General features: G+C 37.0%; 1 pseudogene; it reads right to left on the bottom strand.

Annotated features, from left to right (window-relative positions):
* Positions 1-5,025: 5,025 nt before the first annotated feature.
* LOC122144677 lies at positions 5,026-8,404 on the bottom strand (annotated as a pseudogene).
* Between the last annotated feature and the right edge of the window lie 11,168 nt (positions 8,405-19,572).

The raw sequence follows: 19,572 nt of genomic DNA, 5'->3' as shown, positions 1-19,572 counted from the left end.
TCTATATGGTTTTCCTTACAATGTAAGTGGACTCTGATTGTCACGACACACATCTTTACAGAGCGTATTTAAATATAGGTGACCATAAATGGCATCTAAAATCTGTGGAAAATTACAAGATTTTATTTGAATGATGACTTAAATCTTGTAAAAAAAAAAAAAGAAAAAAAAAAAAGAAAAAGTCAATAAATCACATGGCTTTTAAAACAATACAAAGATGTGTAAAATTTGTGTTTTTAATTTTATTTTTTTATTTTTTTATATTGGAACTAGCTTGTTAAAGATTCATACCTAAAAGACATTAGGTTATGAATAAATGCATTAAAATGATTTTAGCAAAAGTTGGGCCCAAATTAGTTTTGAAAGGAACCATTTGAATAAAATAAATAAAATAAAATAAAATAAATAAAATAAAATAAAATAAAATAAAAGAAAAGAAAAGAAAAGGAAAAGAAAAGAAAAGAAAAGAAAAGAAAAGAAAATAAAATAGGGTGTCACTAAGGGCGTAAGAAAAGTCATAAATGACCAGCCCTTTAAAAATTGCTTATAAATGTCTCACTACGCATTATTATTACTAAATATTGGGTTCAATCTTTTTGTCAGCTCGTTTTCTCTCAGTTAGCACAGGTGTTGTATTTCTTTTTGGGACTGATTGATTGTGGGCCTCATTGATATGAGCCTTGAACTCAACATTGCCAAAATTATTCACAAATAATGTTTTTTTTCTTTCCACTCAAGAACTGAGGTGCATAAACTCAGATCAATGTGTGATCAATCCGGTCCAAAAAAAATGTGCTAAGTGAAAGAAGTCAAGTTGACAAAAAGATGGAATCCAAGATTTGAGTATATACCATAATGACAGATTTCTAAGCAATTTTTAAAAGGACAGCCATTTTTCTCTTAGGAACACCAAATTGGGTAAAGGATTTTCAGCACAGCACAAGGATAAATATTCTGTCTGTTTGCTAATTGTAGTTAACTAGCTAGGAACAGAGTATAATTGTCTTTGATTCTTGTAAAAGAAGGACATGTTAGCCAGTAAGGTTATTCATTCAAGGGCTGTTAGAAACGTCGTACCTTAGCAACAGTCTATAGCACTGGACCTGATGAACTAGTTTTTGCCCTCATTACACAAGGACGTTTAATTTGTGCTAATGGCGTTGTAATTTAGTGCCTAGGCACTTTTTGTAAGTGCATTACAATTAGGTCCTCTTATGACTCAAGCAAAGAAAGTCGATGATGAATATGTACAAATCAGACCAGAAATATTCAAGGACAAAGCAGGGAAAACAGGTAAATGACCGCACCAGGCTTAACACCTTCTAAGATTATAATTTTTTTACATGGGGAAAAATCAATTCAGCCAAGCTAATGCACACTTGAGCACGTATTCAGACGTATTCAGACCAGCAAGGGTTGCACTGCACAAATGACTTGTCATTAAAGGCCATTCAGGCTAAAAGACAGATTGATTTAAGCACACCATGACGCACTCTATTGCTGAAATGTGTTCTGACGGTTGTAATTGGCGTTATTTACTTTGTGCAGCAGGGCATCTAAAATTCAAGTAAAATTGTTTTTGCATGCTATGCAAGCAGATTACTTTTTTGAGTGCATAACATGATACCAAACAATTTTAAAAGTAGTTGTTTATATAATAATATAATAATTCTATATAATTAATAAAAAAAATTTGACAAATGCAGTTGAAAATGTTCCCCTTTCGCATATTAGGAGAAATGGAGATAGCACTTCCACTCTGGAAGAGAGAAAAGTAACAGAAAGGTAATTTATGTCCAATTGAACTGCAAAAGTAAACATTGTTTTCAAACAGGGTTTCTGCACTTGTCAGCCACAAACCAATAGTCCCGCTATTCCACAATATTGTATCAGCTAGAGTTGGGAACTGGGAAACAGTTCTGAATAAAAGTCTGCTCACGCTAAAAACAATATTATTAAGATAACTATTTAAATGCTGGAGCCCTTTAAAGTCTGATTGTTGACTGTCATGTTTTTTAATGTTCATCAGTTTAGTAAAATAATAATAATAATAATAATAATAATTCTGAAATGATTAGAATACTTAGCTATAGTTTTAGTTATCCTCCTTGGTGTAAACAGGCCTTAAAAATTAAGAATAAAATTCTGAAACCCACAGTTATTATAGTTAACTAATACTGAAATGAATCAGAAACATACAGCAGGTTCTTATCAGTGAATAAAAACATATAGCTCAACCAGCAAAGTCTAATTCCCGAGTGAAAGACTCTCATGAACCGGTTCTTTTGAGTGAATCACAAACTACTCAGCATCACAACTAATCAGAGTCACTTAATGAACCACAGTAAGTCATTTATTTCATCATATATTAATAAAGGGATAAATGAAATGTTACGATAATCTGTCGTTTTACATTAATTCTTAAAATAATCCTAGCTTTCGGCAACAGAATTGCATTTTTTGTATCCCAGATCGTTCTTACTTTATAAAATTTTGTTAAATAGAACTGTTAAGTACTATTTAAGTACTTAACCGAAATCGTAAGAGGATCGTTAACTTGTTATGAATCCCAGCCCAAGTACCAACACTGGTGTATTTCACTCAAAGCCTGTTTTTGACGGCCCTTGTTGCCGCCTTCAGTCCACAGCAGGTCTTGCATCAAGTGTTTTTCGCAGCCTACTTTTTCTTTGTCCCCAATCTGCATGCAGCAGAGGGAGGAAAAACGATTTGGACGCAGAGCTAAACACATTCACACACCTTCTGTCATCCTTCTGTTCCTCTCACGGGGTGTCATTCTCCGTGCCTTGTTACCCGGGTGTGCAGAGCCAGGGTCGGGAACACTCATGTGATGTCATAGGCATGGGGAAAGAGATGATGGGACGCAGAAGCGTGACACTGAAGATGTAAAGCTAGTTACCTCCTGCTGCGTTCCAGCGGCGGTTAACTGTCAAGTGCCTCGTATACGGCCGAGGCTTTCTGTAAAAGCTTCACCTGAGACCAGAATTAATACAAGCACATTGCGGATGTACAGTTTGAATCTTATGTTTGTGTGACCTTCATTCTAGGTTAACATAACAGTATTTTCAGTCAAATGCTCTTCTAAAAAGCCTTGGTGATGCATGAGTGCTTACCAGGTATAAATTCATTAACATGCTTCCATGTAACATGAAATAAGAGCTAATAAATCACCTCAGAAATAAATGCTTGAACAAATACAGATTTCCTTGAGTGGGTTGGTCAGATTAAGTTCAATATATGCTTAGGTGCTTTTGAAGGCTATATTATTATATATTACCTGCCTATTTCAGTGTTTCACGCATTAAACATTTCCTTTTGCACAGATGACTCATTGCAGACCCTGTCATTGAGATCGGGGGCATCGTGGGCAAACAACAGCGCTCCACCGCTGTGGCAGAGATTTGATTTAAAACCTGAACTTGTCCTTGAAATAGAGCAGAAAATAAAACCAGTAGTGTTAGTGTGAGAAAGTTTCCAATAGTAACATCTGAGACTTATGTAATACTACTGAAAAACAAACTTCTCTCCTACTTTGTGTTAACTCAGCTTGCTAGATGGATGTCAGTTGCACTGACGGACAAAAAGGTCTGTTTATTATGTGTGAGCTGCAGTCATGTTGTCCTGCCATGCTCTTTCATCAGCTAGAAATAAATCATTCTGAAAGTGATTCCAGCAATATAGTTTCCTCTGTGTTGTTATTGTTATAGCTGTAGACTTTCCTGTTCTCATTGAATTTGAATGACTACAAAAATTATAGTTATTGTTTCAGCTATTTATTACGGAAGCTTGTTTCTGCCACAGGAAAGGTAATTGCAACTCAGATTTTTTCTTGCAATTCAGTTAAGTTTACATCTCTTTCTTCCTTTTCAAGATAATAAACTCAGGGTTATTAACAAAAAAGCAATTGCGAGATGTATTCAGAATTCTGAGAAAAAAAAGAAAAATTGCGATGTGTTCTGAACTGTGTGTGAAGTAAGTCAGAAATTCTAAGTTTATATCATTCCATTCTGAGTTTACATCTCAGAATTCTGATTTTTATATGCCTTTTTTGTGCTTTCATAATTATTGTAAATACGAGTTTCGGAAATTGGACGTGTAAGGCCTCTCTATGGCTTTTACATGTCCAATTTCAGACTAGGAAACTCATACTTACGATAATTCTGATAGAACATGAGTATGAGTATTCATGAGTATACATCTTGCAATTCTGATTTTATATTCTTGCAATTCTGAGCTTACATCTCACAATTTTGACTTTTACTTATTAAAATGCTCAGAATTCTGGGAAAAAAAAAATCACAATTCACCTTTTTATGGAATCAGACATCCATACTTGGCGTGAATGGGCTAATACCAGCACACCAGAATCAACAACAGAATACCAGAACCAAATGATTTATGGTGTTATTTTTGTTACATATTCGTCCGCCTATGTGGATGGAACACATCATAAAACTCTGAAAGTGTAATACTTTTCAGTGTGTTCGTGCAACCAGTTAAGTTTGATTTTTGAGCGAATGGCACTTATGAGACCTTTCTTGTTTTGTGAATAAACATTTTAATAGAGATTTACCGTGAATTAAACTTGAGCTTGTTCTTGAAATAGAACAGAAAATAAAACAAATAGTTTTAATTGAGACAATTTCCATTTGTGACATCTGAGGCTTATGTAATACTACAGAATAACAACTTTTGTTGTACTTTGTGTGAACTCAGCTTGCTGTAGACTGTTCTGAGAAGGATGTCAGTTAACACCTTTTCCTTTGTGTTGTACACAGAAAAGAGGACGGAGCGTTCTATTTTGAGTGCCATGGAAAATGCAGACTATCTTATTAAAGTCCTTATGAAGTGACAGGAGAGCATTTTATTTCAAATTTTGTCATGACATGTGTGTTATGACAGAAATTTGTCGAAGTGCTTTATTATGTCATATACTGCAAAATTTGCCAGCAAGCTCAAACTTTTTCTGTCAGTCACAGATATGGAAAATCTCAAGGGTATATGGGTAATTTGAGTCACAGTTATACCTGGGATTTGTGTCAATTAATGAAGTATTTTGGTGAGTTGCAGGTGTATTGGTCCTGACGTCCTGCCGTTGTCTCTCAATAATTGAAGCCTATAATTGTTTGCATTAACTTGGCTCCAGGAAAGTCCATTGCTACAATACCAAACCGCTTCCTCTGACCGACATAGCCTGTCAGATATCCGTGCAGGCGGGGGTTTATTAGCCGGGCCAGGGCATTGGGATGTGCCAGGATACTGGCACCGCTGCTGTAGGTGAGGAACATTCGGTTTTTGTTACCAACCGCAGCCGCGCTCCAATGAGTGGAGACACTTCTGCATGTTCTTCTCCACTTCCTCCGGCTGCAGAGAGGACACCTGGGGCGAGAAAAAGTGGTTTTTATCAGTACAATTTCAAAAAACTGATGGTGAGGGGAGAAAAAAACTCGCTCTGATGGATTTCTAAAGATAGTTGACAGATGAAGATTACACCTCTGGATACTAAAATATAATTAGTCTCCTAAGGATCTCAGTAAGTTCTGTTTTCCAGAACCCTTTGAAATGACTCAAACGTTTAATTTAATATTTTGTCTCCCACCCCTTTGCTAGTTTTTCCTGGGTTTGGGCTACTTTTACAGTATGGTTCCAGCAGTTGGTTGATTTTTTTAAATGTTATTTTGGTTATATGAACATGAAAACACTAAACATTAAAACTGTCTTGAAAGCATGGAAGCAACCTTTCATGGCAAATAGTGAAATAATACATTTCAATATTTCTATTTAAATTATAAATATTATGTTAAATAGTTTGGGATCAGTAAGTTTTTATGGTTTTGAAACTGATCTCTTATGCTCAGCAAGGCTGCATTTATTTGATTAAAAATACAGTAAAAACAGTAATGTTGTAAAATATTATTACAATTTAAAATAACTGTTTTCTATTTGAATATATATTAAAATATCATTTATTCCAGTGATGAAAAAGCTGAATTTTCAGCCGCCATAACTCCAATCTTCAGTGTCAAATGATCCTTCAGAAATCATTCTATATGTGGATTTGCTACTCAAGAAAATATTATTTATTTTTTTAATGATTTAATTATTAATAATTTATCAATTCATTGGTTATTATGAATGGTAATATATTTATAAAAACATTTTATACATATACTTGAGATATGGAATATAATGTGTGAAAAAATAATGAAAAATCACTTGTAGTCAATATCACTTGGTGAATAGAATATTTTATTTGTCATTTCCAATCAAGCTGTAATTTTATCAAATTATGCAAAAAAAAGTTGTAAAAAATCTTAAAATACGCAAGCAACTGTCAGCAATTTTTATCCCAAAAGTGTTTAAAATGCACTTCCATTACCATGGTTTATTGAATTTCAGAGGTTGAAATGACATTTGTTTTGGATCAGTAGTGTCTTCTAAGAGAGTTTATTTCCTCCACAAGCCGAAAAGTCCCTGCCATATTCACAAACCCATCAGTGTGTCCTTACCTTCCAGTCATCTGCTATGTCCAGTGAGTTGTAGCGTATTCCCAGGTCAGGGCCGGTGAAGTCTTGCAGTACTATCAGCTTTCCTCGCGCCGCTCCATGCTGGGCAGCTCACGACTGTGCCACAGCAGGTCCCAGTGTGCATATACTCATTAATATAGCGCACCACTGCATTGTAAATATCCCGCGTCTCGCTCAACTCCTCTTTCAGCCTCATCAACACCGTTTCCGAAGGATACTCCCTTAGGAAAGCAACCACGTCCATTAACACATCCCCAAAGTGAGCGTACTGATAGGAGATGCCATGGTGGATGGTCAGGTTGCCTTTGGCATGGCGAAACACGGATATCCAGGAAAGCGGATTCCAGCACGGAGCTGGAGGGCAAGGGACCAGGAATTGCATTCGGCCAGTGTGCCGCCGTACAGGGCCATGGTGTTGTGTGTCCGTGCATTGTCACGTCTGATATGGAGTAGATGTCAGGGATGTTGGCCATCCAGGAAGGGTTCAGGATCTCAGGCTGGAGGTGTCATCATAGTCAGGGGTCCTGGATGGCCCTGTGTCCCAGGACAGTTGCGCTATGAGGTCAAACAGAAGTCAGATCATCATCAGACAAAAAAATCCATCCTTATCTGTCTTGCTAAAAAAGATACAAGATTACTGTTAAAACACTCACGGTTATCTATAATGGATGGATATATGAAATTAGATAATTGGTTTCATTGCTCATGATAATACCAGGTAGACAAAGAGACACAGATCCATTGTTTTGGCCAGTCTGAGATAAAGCACTTGTTCAAATAATGGATAAACAGATGGGAGGACTTTTCTTTTCAGTGAAATGGATTTTGCTTTACTATAAATGGAATAAGAACTGTAAATTGTTATATAATGATACTATGAAAGAGTTTTTGGAATTATGTGGTTATTAAAGAAATCTCTACCCCAGCAAAACGCCCATCACCATTAGCTGCAAAATGTGTCCTCTGGTGCCTTCCATAATGAGCCTTTTCAGTGGCCTCTGATCCTTTACTATAAAGATAATCTTTAGAATAATTCAATTAGAATTTCACTGACACTTCGTGATATGTTTTTTTGTGGAATGGACATCATCTACGACATAAAAACCAGACATTTGGTAATTATTTTATGGGGTCCAAAAGTCTTGCTTCGTTGTGCAAAGTCTTTTGTAATGTAATCATTTTTCTTCAATACAAATTTATATTATCCAGAAATATATAATTGAATTTAAAAAAAAAGATGACCATTTATATGAATTCCAGAAATGTCCAGTATTTGGTTTGTCACCCTTTTGCTTCAAACTGCATGAACAAAAAATCTGATGACCATGTTCTCCGGCAACATTTTGTGCTTCAGTTGGAGCAAAAATATCTGTCCGCCTATACAAAAAGGTTCACATAATCAATGACACAAACTTTTATATTTGATTAGTTTAGTGCAGAGTCTGAAATATTTCTACACTGTAAAAACTGATTTTTATTTCTTATTGTTTCAAATTTTACAAGAAAATGACTATTTCATTCTTCAAAAATTCACATTTAATTCAATGTGGTACTTGCTTTTTCTTAGTTATTGTGAAATTTACTAGCAATCTTTGAGTGAAAAGTTGTTTTCACTGTGATCATTTTATATAATTTATTCATTTGAATGGTTTTTCAGGGTTAAACTGAAAAAAAGCATTCCAGATTTCCAGAATCCACATGTATGCTGGGCTTGTTGCATTGCAAATAGCAAAAACTAAAGCCCTTCTAACACACTTTGTGTTGGTAAATACAACTTTTATATGCAAATTCATCTCAATCCCAGCTGAAGAATCACCTCTTACCGTGTAAATTGGGTTTGCCGGTGAACCTGAAGAGGTCTGACACAGAACCAACAAGTCACTATCAGGTTAGCCGAAAAGTTTGCTGCTGTTTTTGTACTTTTTTTTTCTTCCTTCAGTGAGTACACAGTTCTGGCTTGGGCTTGTTGGAGGCACCAATGCAAACTGACCCTTTTGTTTGAGGGGGTCATTGTGCCTATTACTAGAGTTACAGTAAAAAGCTGACTCAGTGAGAGTGGGACCAAAATGCTCCAAAGCGAACTCAGTTGCCCTGCACACCAGATGTAGTTATAGTACATAATATTTCAAAATCTTCAGTACACTACTTTAAGGTTCCCTTAAAGTTTATTTATGTTCTTAATGAGCAAACAAAAGAAAAAAGAAAGGCAGAAATAGAAAAAGTTCTATATAGAATAAACTAGCTTAAATAAAAATACCCTGCAGCTGTATACTGTGTATATGTATTTTAAATATACATTATCTACCAGAATAAACATCTAGGTATAGTGTGAATAAACATAAGCCTGAACCTACAATAAACATGGTCAAAGTTAACTTTTTTCCAGGGTTTGTGGGAAAATATAAAGTTTACTTTTCTGTGAAGCTATCTAAAGTTCTGTATTTTTTCCCCCCAGAGGTGAAGCAAAAAAACAAAAAAAAAAAAGTTAACTTACTTCCAGAGCAACATCTTTGTTGTTGTGTACAGTACATTGTTACAAACCTTTGAAAGTGAGTTTCATTTTCTGAAAAAACAAAAACAGGCTTAGCAATTAGCATACTGCATTTATCATTTGAATGTAAAAGTGTCATTTGTTTTCCACAGAGTTGCTGTCTTTAATCTCGCCAAGTATCATGGATAGTTTGTGTGTCCAACCAGCGAATGCCCCTAAAGGGACATGATGATGGAAGTTACTGTAGGTGGAAAAATTATATTTCAGTGCTTTTGCATTGGCTCACACAAACCTTTGCAATAGTTTCTTGTAAGAAAGCAAAACTTAATAACAATATATGTTTTCCCTATATTGAGCTCATCAAAATAATTTAACCAGTGTCAACGTCATTTTAAGTAACTGTAGATGACATTCAGATTTTATTTATAGGGTAAATAAATAGGTTTACATGTATTTAACACGACACTTTTATCCAAAGCAAGTGATTTGCTTAATAAACTGGCATCAACATTGGAGGGAAAAGCATGTAATCTCATGTAAACACATTTCTAGCATAATAAGGTTCTAAGTAGCTTAATTTTAATTTTGATGTGCAGTAAACATACTCAAATAAAGGAAAAAAAAGATTTGCTCACTCCAACAAATCAACTTTCACTTCTTTCATAGCGCTTATTTGTGTTTTAGCTACATTATTTCACACAAATCGCTATTGCACTTCACAGTAGAACAACTATTTTGTCAAGTTTAAAAGCTCAAATGCAATTAACAGTGAAACACTAATGCCCAGCATGATGTTATCTATGCATCTCACTACTGCTTCTTCGTATTCCCATCACGCTTTTGAAATCAGCTGGTTACTTCAACCCCCCACACTCCATGAGCCATATCTTCTGAAATAAATAATAAACATATTTAATTAAAAATGAAAATGTGCTTTGTTTCCCCTTTAATCCTAATGTATTCTTTGTTTAATTGTGCTTCTCTTAGCTTTGCTTGTATGTAGTGGCATACATAAAGGGGTGTTATTGTTTTGACGGGCCATCAAGCAATTTAACAAAGCAAATCTTGAGACAATACAGCTGATTTTGCACTTCAACTGAGTAAACAATATTCAACACCAGTCTGCCAATCTGCGTTGGATGTGCAAAAGTGTGTGTTTTGATATTTCAACAAATACATCATCACTACAAAGTCTTTTGTCCCAGCTGTTGCACACAAATTCCCTCATCCACATTAGTCAATTTAGGATTTCTTTTCAAATCCAAACTGGACTCTGACACCAATTATGAAGACATAATACAATCCAAGAAAGCTGGGAGTTTTATAACAAACGCTGATAATAATTTTTTTTCTTCATTTGGTGCTTTTCTAAAATGAACAGACTTTCCCGTTTATCTTTCCCGTCCCCACGTTCTCTCTATCCGGTTTCCCATTAGTGTCTGTGGTGACAGGATGTGTATTGTGATGCTTCATGTCCTTTGTTTCTTTTGTCTCCTGTCTGTTTTGTAAATTACAGGGGAAACAGTCGTTTTCTATTGGTTGATTATTCTAATCTGTCTTTTTTTATAGTGGAGTAATTACAAGTTCAAAGTTTAGCTGTGTCTTTCAGTGTCTTTGGTCCCCACGTCCAATCCTTCAAACAACCTTTGTTAGAACTTGATTTTACTGCTCTATCCATAGCTCTGTTTGCTTAACCATACAGTACTTAGCACAAAGCGAGCAGAGATTAGTGTTTTCAATTCATTCTCTAGGGAAAACTGAGCGGAGGGGGATTGTGAGATTGACAGCAGTTAAAGAGACAAAAATGTTTATAAATACCAGTCGCCAGTAATTGAGAGGCGAAGTCAGTGGACATCTGTCAAAATCTGCTGATACTGCTGGAGTTTCTGGTGGATTCACATCATTGTGCTTGTAAATGTTTAGTTCAGATTTTAAATGTGTATTGCACACTTTCATTATGGCTAGGTTAAAAAAGTGTAATACATTTACATACTTATACTCTTGGGCATTTGGAAAAGAATTTATAAGATTTCTTTATTGACTGTGTATTGAGTCGTATTACTCATAGACCACCGGAACGCTGTTTTGATGCAAATTACCATTCATTGCAGTCTGGCAGGCAGAGTGCTCACCGCATTCAAGATATACATTAAGTTTATGCATTCCTTGGGAATCAAACCCATGACATTGCTGTTGCTAGCAGCATCATGATCAACTATTCGATGTACAGAAATGCTGCTAAAACTTTTCTAGACTTCTAAATGGACTGTGAAGTTTTAGATTTTAGTTTTCCTAAAATATAGACATAGTTTTTTTGCTTTGTCTTATATATTATGTTAGTAAAGGTAAGGACATTGACATATGACAGATAATTTCAGTGTTTTTTTATTTCAAGTAACTTTTTATTATTATTATATTTTACCTTTTTTTAGTTTTAGTTTTAGTTAACTTAACAACCCTGCTTTGGGAACCTATAATAATGCTGCACAAGGTTAATAAAAAAAAAAAAAACTAAATAAAAAATTATAGCGGCAAATGAGACATTCCCATAAGGACCAATAGCTCAAAAAAGGTTGATTTTTATGTCTATTTATGTGTTATTAAAGTTTTTGTCACTGTCTGTATTGACTCTTATTATGAACAAAAAAAAAAAAATCCTGTTTTATCCTGTTCTCTTTTTAGGCCTGTTGGGAAATGCAGAGGAGTGTTTTGGGGGGGTCTGAGACTAATACATGGGCTTTAGATGCTCTAGCCTCTCCTTGTTATAAAGCGGGATAGTTCACCTCCAAAAATGCAAAATTATGTCATTAATGACTCACCCTCATTGTCGTTCCAAACCCGTAAGACCTCCGGTCATCTTCGGAACACAGTTTAAGATGTATTTAGATTTAGTCGAGAGGCTTTACTGTTCCTCCATTGAGAATGTATGTACGGTATACTGTCCACATCCAGAAAGGTAATAAAAACATCTTCAAAGTAGTCCATGTTACATCAGAGGGTCCGTTAGAATTTATTGAAGCATCGAAAAATTTTTACATTTTGGTCCCAAAATAAAAAAAATTATGACTTTATTTAGGATTGTCTTCTCTCCGGGTCTGTTCCGCGGAACTGTCTGTAATGTTTCGTTCGTTATCTGGCTCGGCTCGGTGTTCATCAGTGCTCTCCCTTCACAGCAGTTCAGTCAGTGTTACTGTTTGTAGTAAATGAAATTACGCCGGGGATTTTGTATTGTTATTTGAACTCAGAGGGGAGTGTCAGCCATGTTAAAAAGGAATTAACAGCCACTAACGTCATTTGTGGATTAATGTTATTGGAGACGCGAACCGTTTCAAACGATTCAGTCGATTTGGGTAAACTGGTTCAGTGAAGATCCGGTTACATCGAGTGATTCGTTCCGCGAACCGGATATCACTAAACTGCAGTTTTGTGAACGTGCTCATAACAGACCCAGGGAGAGAAGTCAATGCTGAATAAAGTCGTAGTTTTTGGCCATTTTTTGGACCAAAATGTATTTTTCGATGCTTCAAAAAATTCTACCGGACCCTCTGATGTCACATGGACTACTTTGAAGATGTTTTTATTACCTTTCTGGATGTGGACTGGACAGTATACCGTACATACATTCTCAATGGAGGAACAGAAAGCTCTCTGACTAAATCTAAAATATCTTAAAACGTGTTCCGAAGATGAACGGAGGTCCTTACGGTTTTGGAACGACCATGAGGGGTGAGTCATTAATGACATAATTTTAATATTGGTTGGTGTGAACTATCCCTTAATATTTATTTTTTCAAACATAAGGATTTCTAAGGGCAAGTATCAGATGAGAGCATCATTGTATTTCAGGAAACAAAGAATTGCATTTGTTCCTTGAAATTATACAATATGAAAAACAAGCATGTGTTAATTTGGGTCCTGATCTGAGTTTTCGGTCAGGTGGTAATTGCAGACCGGTTCCTGTATATCAGCTACAGCAGCAAAATAGCGCTAGCAACACCAAGGTCATGGGTTGAATGCATTCTGATAAAAATGAAACCTGCAATGAACCAGTAAATCACTGTAGATAACAAAACCCTGCAAATGAATAAATGATATGCACTGGCATAAATGCATATACATTATCGCAGAAAGATTATGGGTATGATTTGTGCTAAATCAGGCAAGCCATTTGGGTTACATTTACACCATTAGCAAGATGCATTTATTCAAAGCATAGAGAAGCATAAGCGATTTGTCACTGAGCCAGCAATATTAGCACATATACAGTGCCACATTTAGTGGACTGCTGGATTAGGAAACAAGCTAGAGCAGAGGAGTTTTGATTAGGGTTGGGCGTTGTGGTACTTAGAATGACCCGGAAGTAGTTAAGGCCAAAAAAACACCCCAAGAGAAGAATTGTTGAATAACGTTCGTTATTTTTGTTTTTCTTTTTGCCACAAAAAGTCATTCTCATAGCCTCATAAAATTATGGTTGAATCCACTGATGGTTACATGGACTATTATAACAATGTCTAACTACCTTTCTGGGATTTTGTTGAACGTGGTAAGTTACGTGGTTGTCTATGGATGAGTGACACGAAAAGCTCTTGGATTTCATCAAAAATATCGCAATTTGGTTTTTGAAAGATGAAATGAACGTACTAACGGTTTGGAAACGACCTCGAGGGTGAGTAAAGTAATGTCAGATTTTGATTTTGGGATGTGTGAACTATTCCTTTAAGTGCTAGAAGCGAAAAAAAGTGTCTCTATTTTTGCATTTTGAAAGTTTTGCAGTCTTTCGGGTGGATGTGGGAGGCTCATTTTACCAACAAGGAGCAGAAAGAGAAGAGAGTAAAGGGTTCTGGAAAAATCTTCTGAAGGAACAACAAGGTACCTGCTCGTTCCAGCAACGCACAGTGCTCCCAGGGCTGGAGGGATTTAGTTTTGTTTTGTTTTTTAATTTAGTTTTTTTTTTAAGTTTGAGCATCCCAAACAGCATATATCAACACTGCAACCCAGTAGGGTGGAGTCTATGTGAGTTTAGGGCGGGACTATCTATTTGTGAGGACCAGTGGATGTGAAGGTTGACGGAAACCAAGCAATTTATACTTCAATTACGTCTTGGTATAATTTCACATTTTACCTTTAAAAAAAGACGGGGTCCAAGACTCCCAAGGGTCTTCAGTGGTATCCATGACCCCTATCATGGTGCAAGTCAGTCTATTGTGAACATCTGTGATGGGGCTGCCGAGCGGTTGTGCTCCACCTCTCCATTATAGCCTTGGGCGAGGCCAAATCACTCGAACAAGTGAGAAGCCCCCATCCGCCTCGTCTAGTTCTCCGCATACTCAGCATACTCTGTGATGTACTCACCCTGAATCGGATTGTACGCCGGCACGGAAACTTATCAGGCCCCCTACGAGCGAGAGAGGAGATGAGGATGGCAGAGGATCGAGGCAGAGGTGGCGAGGAGGGAGATGTTGTAAAATGTGAAGAAACGTGACAGCCGCTAGCAGAGCTTTTCAAATCGAATAGTTCTATGGAGATGGAGTATGGGACAGAACAGAGATAAATTATCCACCAGAGGGCAATACATAAGACCCCAAGGGAGCGGCTTGGGGAGGTGGAAGATCCGAGCAGGTGAGGGGATAAAGATAGAGATCTGATTCCTTATAAGAGATCGAATCAGGGAGGAGAGAGGAAGATGATAATGACCAGCTGTCAGCAGTAAAATCTATAACACATAATGCGTTGAAGCGCCATTGCTGAGCTGTGTGTGTTGTAGCTCACACTGTTGGAAAATTAGAGATTTGTACATAGAAATTTGCAAGTAGATGTGAGGGACCTCTACAATCATAGTGAGGACATAAGAATGTGCAGGTATTAATCGAGTAGAATACATCAGAATGCAGTCCACTGGCTTATTAGTTTTGAAAAAACCTGCGCAGTTGTACTGCAAGAGATATTTATAAAATCATAAGCTTGGTTATTATTTACAGTTACAAACTGTTATAGTATTTATTATTTGAAAACAAAGCAGTTAGAGTAAAATCCATCACAAGCATCAAGCCACAGATACATGGGAAAAGCATTAATTTGCAAGACGATCACACTACCAAAAGAAAATAGTCAGGGTACCTGGATTATCGAAATATTACTTGTATGGAAGGCTAATCTGCAAATTACCACAATCAGAGCGAAAAAGATCTTGCGCAATTAAGGATCATAAAAAATCAAAACTTGCATTTAGAAGTTTAAACAGTAAGAGCTGATAGAGGAAGTCACAGAGACCCACACTATGCAGAGGTATAATGCATTATTAGTATACTATAATCACATGTATATGGTATCATTGATGTGAATAGATTATGTACACATAATAAAGGTACGCGGAAACGTGCATGTCTTCAACAATTAACTATTAATAAAAATGTTTCCCGAGCACAAAAAAGCAGCATATTTATAGTTCTGACACTTAAGACGTAGAGAGAAAAGGCCTGCGGAAAATTCCGCCCTTGGGCCATCCAGCAAAAAAATTAATTAACATTGAAAACATATAGTCAAGTAAATACTATATAATATATATTTCACAGTTTTACGTGTTTCAGAACGGAGTAATTTTGAATCAAATAAAACTTCAGCCATTGGTGAGCTCAGAGACAACTTATCAAACAAATGATACTTTGAAAGATGTATTATGACAGTAGTAATATTGGTTTGGACCTATTAATAGGGAAGGTGGTAGTTATGATCATTTGGTATATATTTTGTTATCTAAAGCAAACTAAAAGTGCATTTTTCTCAGAATGCACTGCCTGGGAATTAAAACACAGAGTGGAATGACCTATGACTGTTTGCTAGCTTGTCTGTACTGAACATAAACATGCATACATATGTGTGTAATGGACCATAGTCAAAAATACGACTGGTTTCTCATACATAGGTATTTGTTTCAATTGACTCATATTCATTTATTCATGTTACGTATAACATGTGAGGCAGAGGCCATTCCAGGAAAGAACAAAAACAGCAAGAGAGAATTGAAGTGAATCCTGGAAGCCCTTCTGCAAGTATGACTATTGCCCGCTCGATCAATGAATACCAATCAACAATAGGCTGGAGATCTCCTCCACTGAACCACCGCCTCCGGTTTCTTAAAGACCATCTCGCAGGTCTCTGTTTATCTCTCGGCTTAGGCTACTACATTCCGTTGTAAGCATGTAGCCAAGCAGACGCCACCACACCTCCCCCCTCGACACTAAGCGCAGAGACGCAGCACGCTCCCACACAACCCGAAATGGTCTCTGAGGAGACCCCATCTGGCTGATTCTCAAGGGACAGCCGGGCCCGACGATCTAACCAGCTCCTCAGCAGGATGGCATACTATTCCACGGTCATGACAAGCGGACGTTGCTGCCCTTTTGTGGAAAATGCTAATTCCAAACGTTTGCCGTTATAAAAGCAGTTTCCTCGGGGACATGCCCAGCAGGTCAAACAGAGGCGGAGCAAAGCCCCAGTGCAAGTGAGTCGGCTGTCTGAGGGTCCTCAAGCGTGAAGTGTGTGCGGTACTCGCACGCTTTTGTCACTAGCGTGTTTGGTTTGTACGCTCTGGCCCTTATTTACATGTTTGCTTCTGGGGATGATATTGTTACAGCAATGTTGAGTTTTGCCTTTTTGTTAAAACAGTTTTGCTTTAATCAAATGCAAAATGTTTTGATTCAAAGGATGAAAATGTTGGGAATAAAGAATACAAGTTATTTTTAATTAGAGTGAAGAATTCAATAGTCGTAATATTGCTATTCATTCTTCAAAACAGTTCAGTGAAAAAGGTAAAAAATGAAAAGGGACATGAATCATATGCTTATGTGACCTGTGTAAGACACAGGATTTTCACTAACATAATCAAACAGCGGAATTAAAATTCTATTACTATGAAAAAATCTATCATAATTCAATAGTCAATGGGCCACAACGTAAATAGGACATGTCAACCTACAGAGTAGCAGAACAGCATTGGGTCTTGAATTATGTTGTACCATATTTATTGCTAAAATATTGTGTTAAAAAAATGTTGCCTGTTCATTAACAAAGTGCTGTTATTTGATTAAATTTCTTCAACACCCAAAACAAATAGCGACAAACAATAGATAATCCATCAGAATTATGTGGTTTTTCCACTCAGGTTTTGTCCACAAAACTATAAATATTTCAACAATAATGAGAAGGTGTTGTGTGACAGCAAATCAGGTCAGTGTCTTGACAATGATTTCTGTGAGGAAGCATGTGACACGGAAGGACTAATGTCAGCGAGTTAAGGATGCTGAGAATAGGTCGGGCGGTCGAAAATAATGAGGGCATAAGACATTAAAAAAGAAGCTCCAACAGCAACAGGTGATTTTTGAAAATTGGGGGGGGCATACTAGTTTTTTACGTGGAGCGGCAGATTTTAGTGATTGAAAATAGAATATAATCAATGTTGATCAACAGTAAAACATTTAAAACATCTTACGCCAAAACAAAACTGTTGAAGCTATTTGAGGAGAGCAAAAATGGACTTAATTTTAAGAGTAATAGCCCTTGGGTACACAACAATTAGTTCGGCGAGACTTGATTTGATAAAATCTGCGATAACAAAATAATGAACTTTTGGTTCTTCTGAACGAATGAACAGCATTTTAGGTTTGCAACAACATCTATTTACGGTGTAGTTAAATACAGGACAAAATTTCAAAGCACAATAGATATGGACCATCAGTGCAAGGGGGTCATTGTTTTTTATTTATAAAAAGAGTTATCTATCCTGATAAACAATTTGGCATTTGTTATATCCTGGGTAATGAATTCTTGTTATGGTTTCACACCGAGGGCCCCATTAGGCCCCAGCTGATCTATTTGCAATGCACCAATCATCAGCATTAAAAAAGGACGAGAAAGACGGTTGTAAATAAAAGAGCGACATTTACGGTCACTGTTATTTCCTCGGCCAATACCAGGTCTGAGGTGGCGACCTGTGATAACACCCCAAAAGCATATAAAGCGTAATGGGAGGGCTGAGCACGCGGCTCTCCTGTCGCAAGGACCTCTTCACAGGCCAATCAATAGCAGGTAAAAAGTCGGAGCGCTGGAAACAATCGTCCCCCCTCCTCTGTGTCATCTGCGCGCTCCATTCTAGGAATAAGCAGCGTTGTGCGGCTTTTTGATATTATCTGCATAACCAACTCGGTGAAGATTAGAACAAATTTGTTTTCGCAGTGTTGCACTAGGACAATGTTGATTGTTGAGGTATCCAATTACAATTTGCGATCGAACTGCTTCGTATTTGCCAAGTGCATGAGCAAACCTCTCCACTTCGTCACCTCTCTATCTCTCAGATAAAGCAGAGATAAGGGCAGTCTCAACAGAAGCACTTTCCCTGTGTCACACCACACTCAAAAACTCAGTTAAACCCAAACAAACACCAGATTCTCGACGGAATTCGTTCTGGGTTTCTCTGCCGGGCCGTGTTTCTCTCACATTACTTCTTTGCTAAGCAGAGAACTGGTTTATCACCCTGGCTTGTTTATGTGATTAAGGTCTGAGCCCTTATGTGTCTTTACTTTGCGAATTTCATTTGGCTCCAGAGCCGCCGTGGCAGAATCACTGAGGTAGATTTGGATGACCCTCATTACCCGATTAGCCATTGATTTCCCATAAGGCTGGAGTGACACTCCTACAGATCAGAGCTCTGCTAATACGCAGCGTAAGCAATAGAGGAAGTGCAATGGAAGGCAATGATAAAGCCACACAATCTCAGCACAAGAAGTGTTAAAGCTGTGGGTGATGTGAGGGTTTAAAAAAAAAAATGGGAATTGAAAGTTTGCGAATTTAGGATGGATACAGAATGTGGCTTTCTAATTACAGAGAGATAGATCTCAAGCCTCAATCCATTATGATCAATATGATGGATCACAACAGTGTTTGGTCTTGAATGACTGCTTATTTCAGTCACGTACTCGGTGGGCAGAGGACCCCATCAAAAAAAAGCCTGTATTTTGAAACTAAATATTGTTTTTGGATATACAGTAAATGGAAATGTATCATCTTTACCTTCATAGACTTTGTTCACAAGCTGCACACGCAAAAAAAAAGCTGCAAAGGTGGGCGCAAAGAGACAAGTTTTGTTTCCTACAATGAACTGAAAGTAAAATCTCTTTTTTGTTTATTTCTATGTGACCTGGAATTTGCTACAGTCGATTCAGTCCTGTGAGTGAACTGTCCTAATGAATCAAACTGAGTTTGTGAAACAATTTTAGACGTTTTTGTGGAAAATCTGTTTGACCGATTAGATCAAAAGACGGATTCATTTGTGAATCTGGCAGTTGCTAGCTCTGATACCAAACAGCTGACAGAAAACACACGACTTGACTGCTAAAATGAGAAAATGATTCTCATGTTGGTATATGAATAGTCACAGCGGTATTTCACGGGGCTCGTGCCTCTAAAAATGGGTCTATCGACACGCTTGGTCAAAATCATGTGTCCAAGGAGAAATACCCTGGCTCATTTCTTTAAAATTTA

Source organism: Cyprinus carpio, unplaced genomic scaffold (genome assembly GCF_018340385.1).
Source record: "Cyprinus carpio isolate SPL01 unplaced genomic scaffold, ASM1834038v1 S000006749, whole genome shotgun sequence".
NCBI lineage: Eukaryota > Metazoa > Chordata > Actinopteri > Cypriniformes > Cyprinidae > Cyprinus > Cyprinus carpio.
This window is presented reverse-complemented; position numbering and strand designations above follow the sequence as displayed.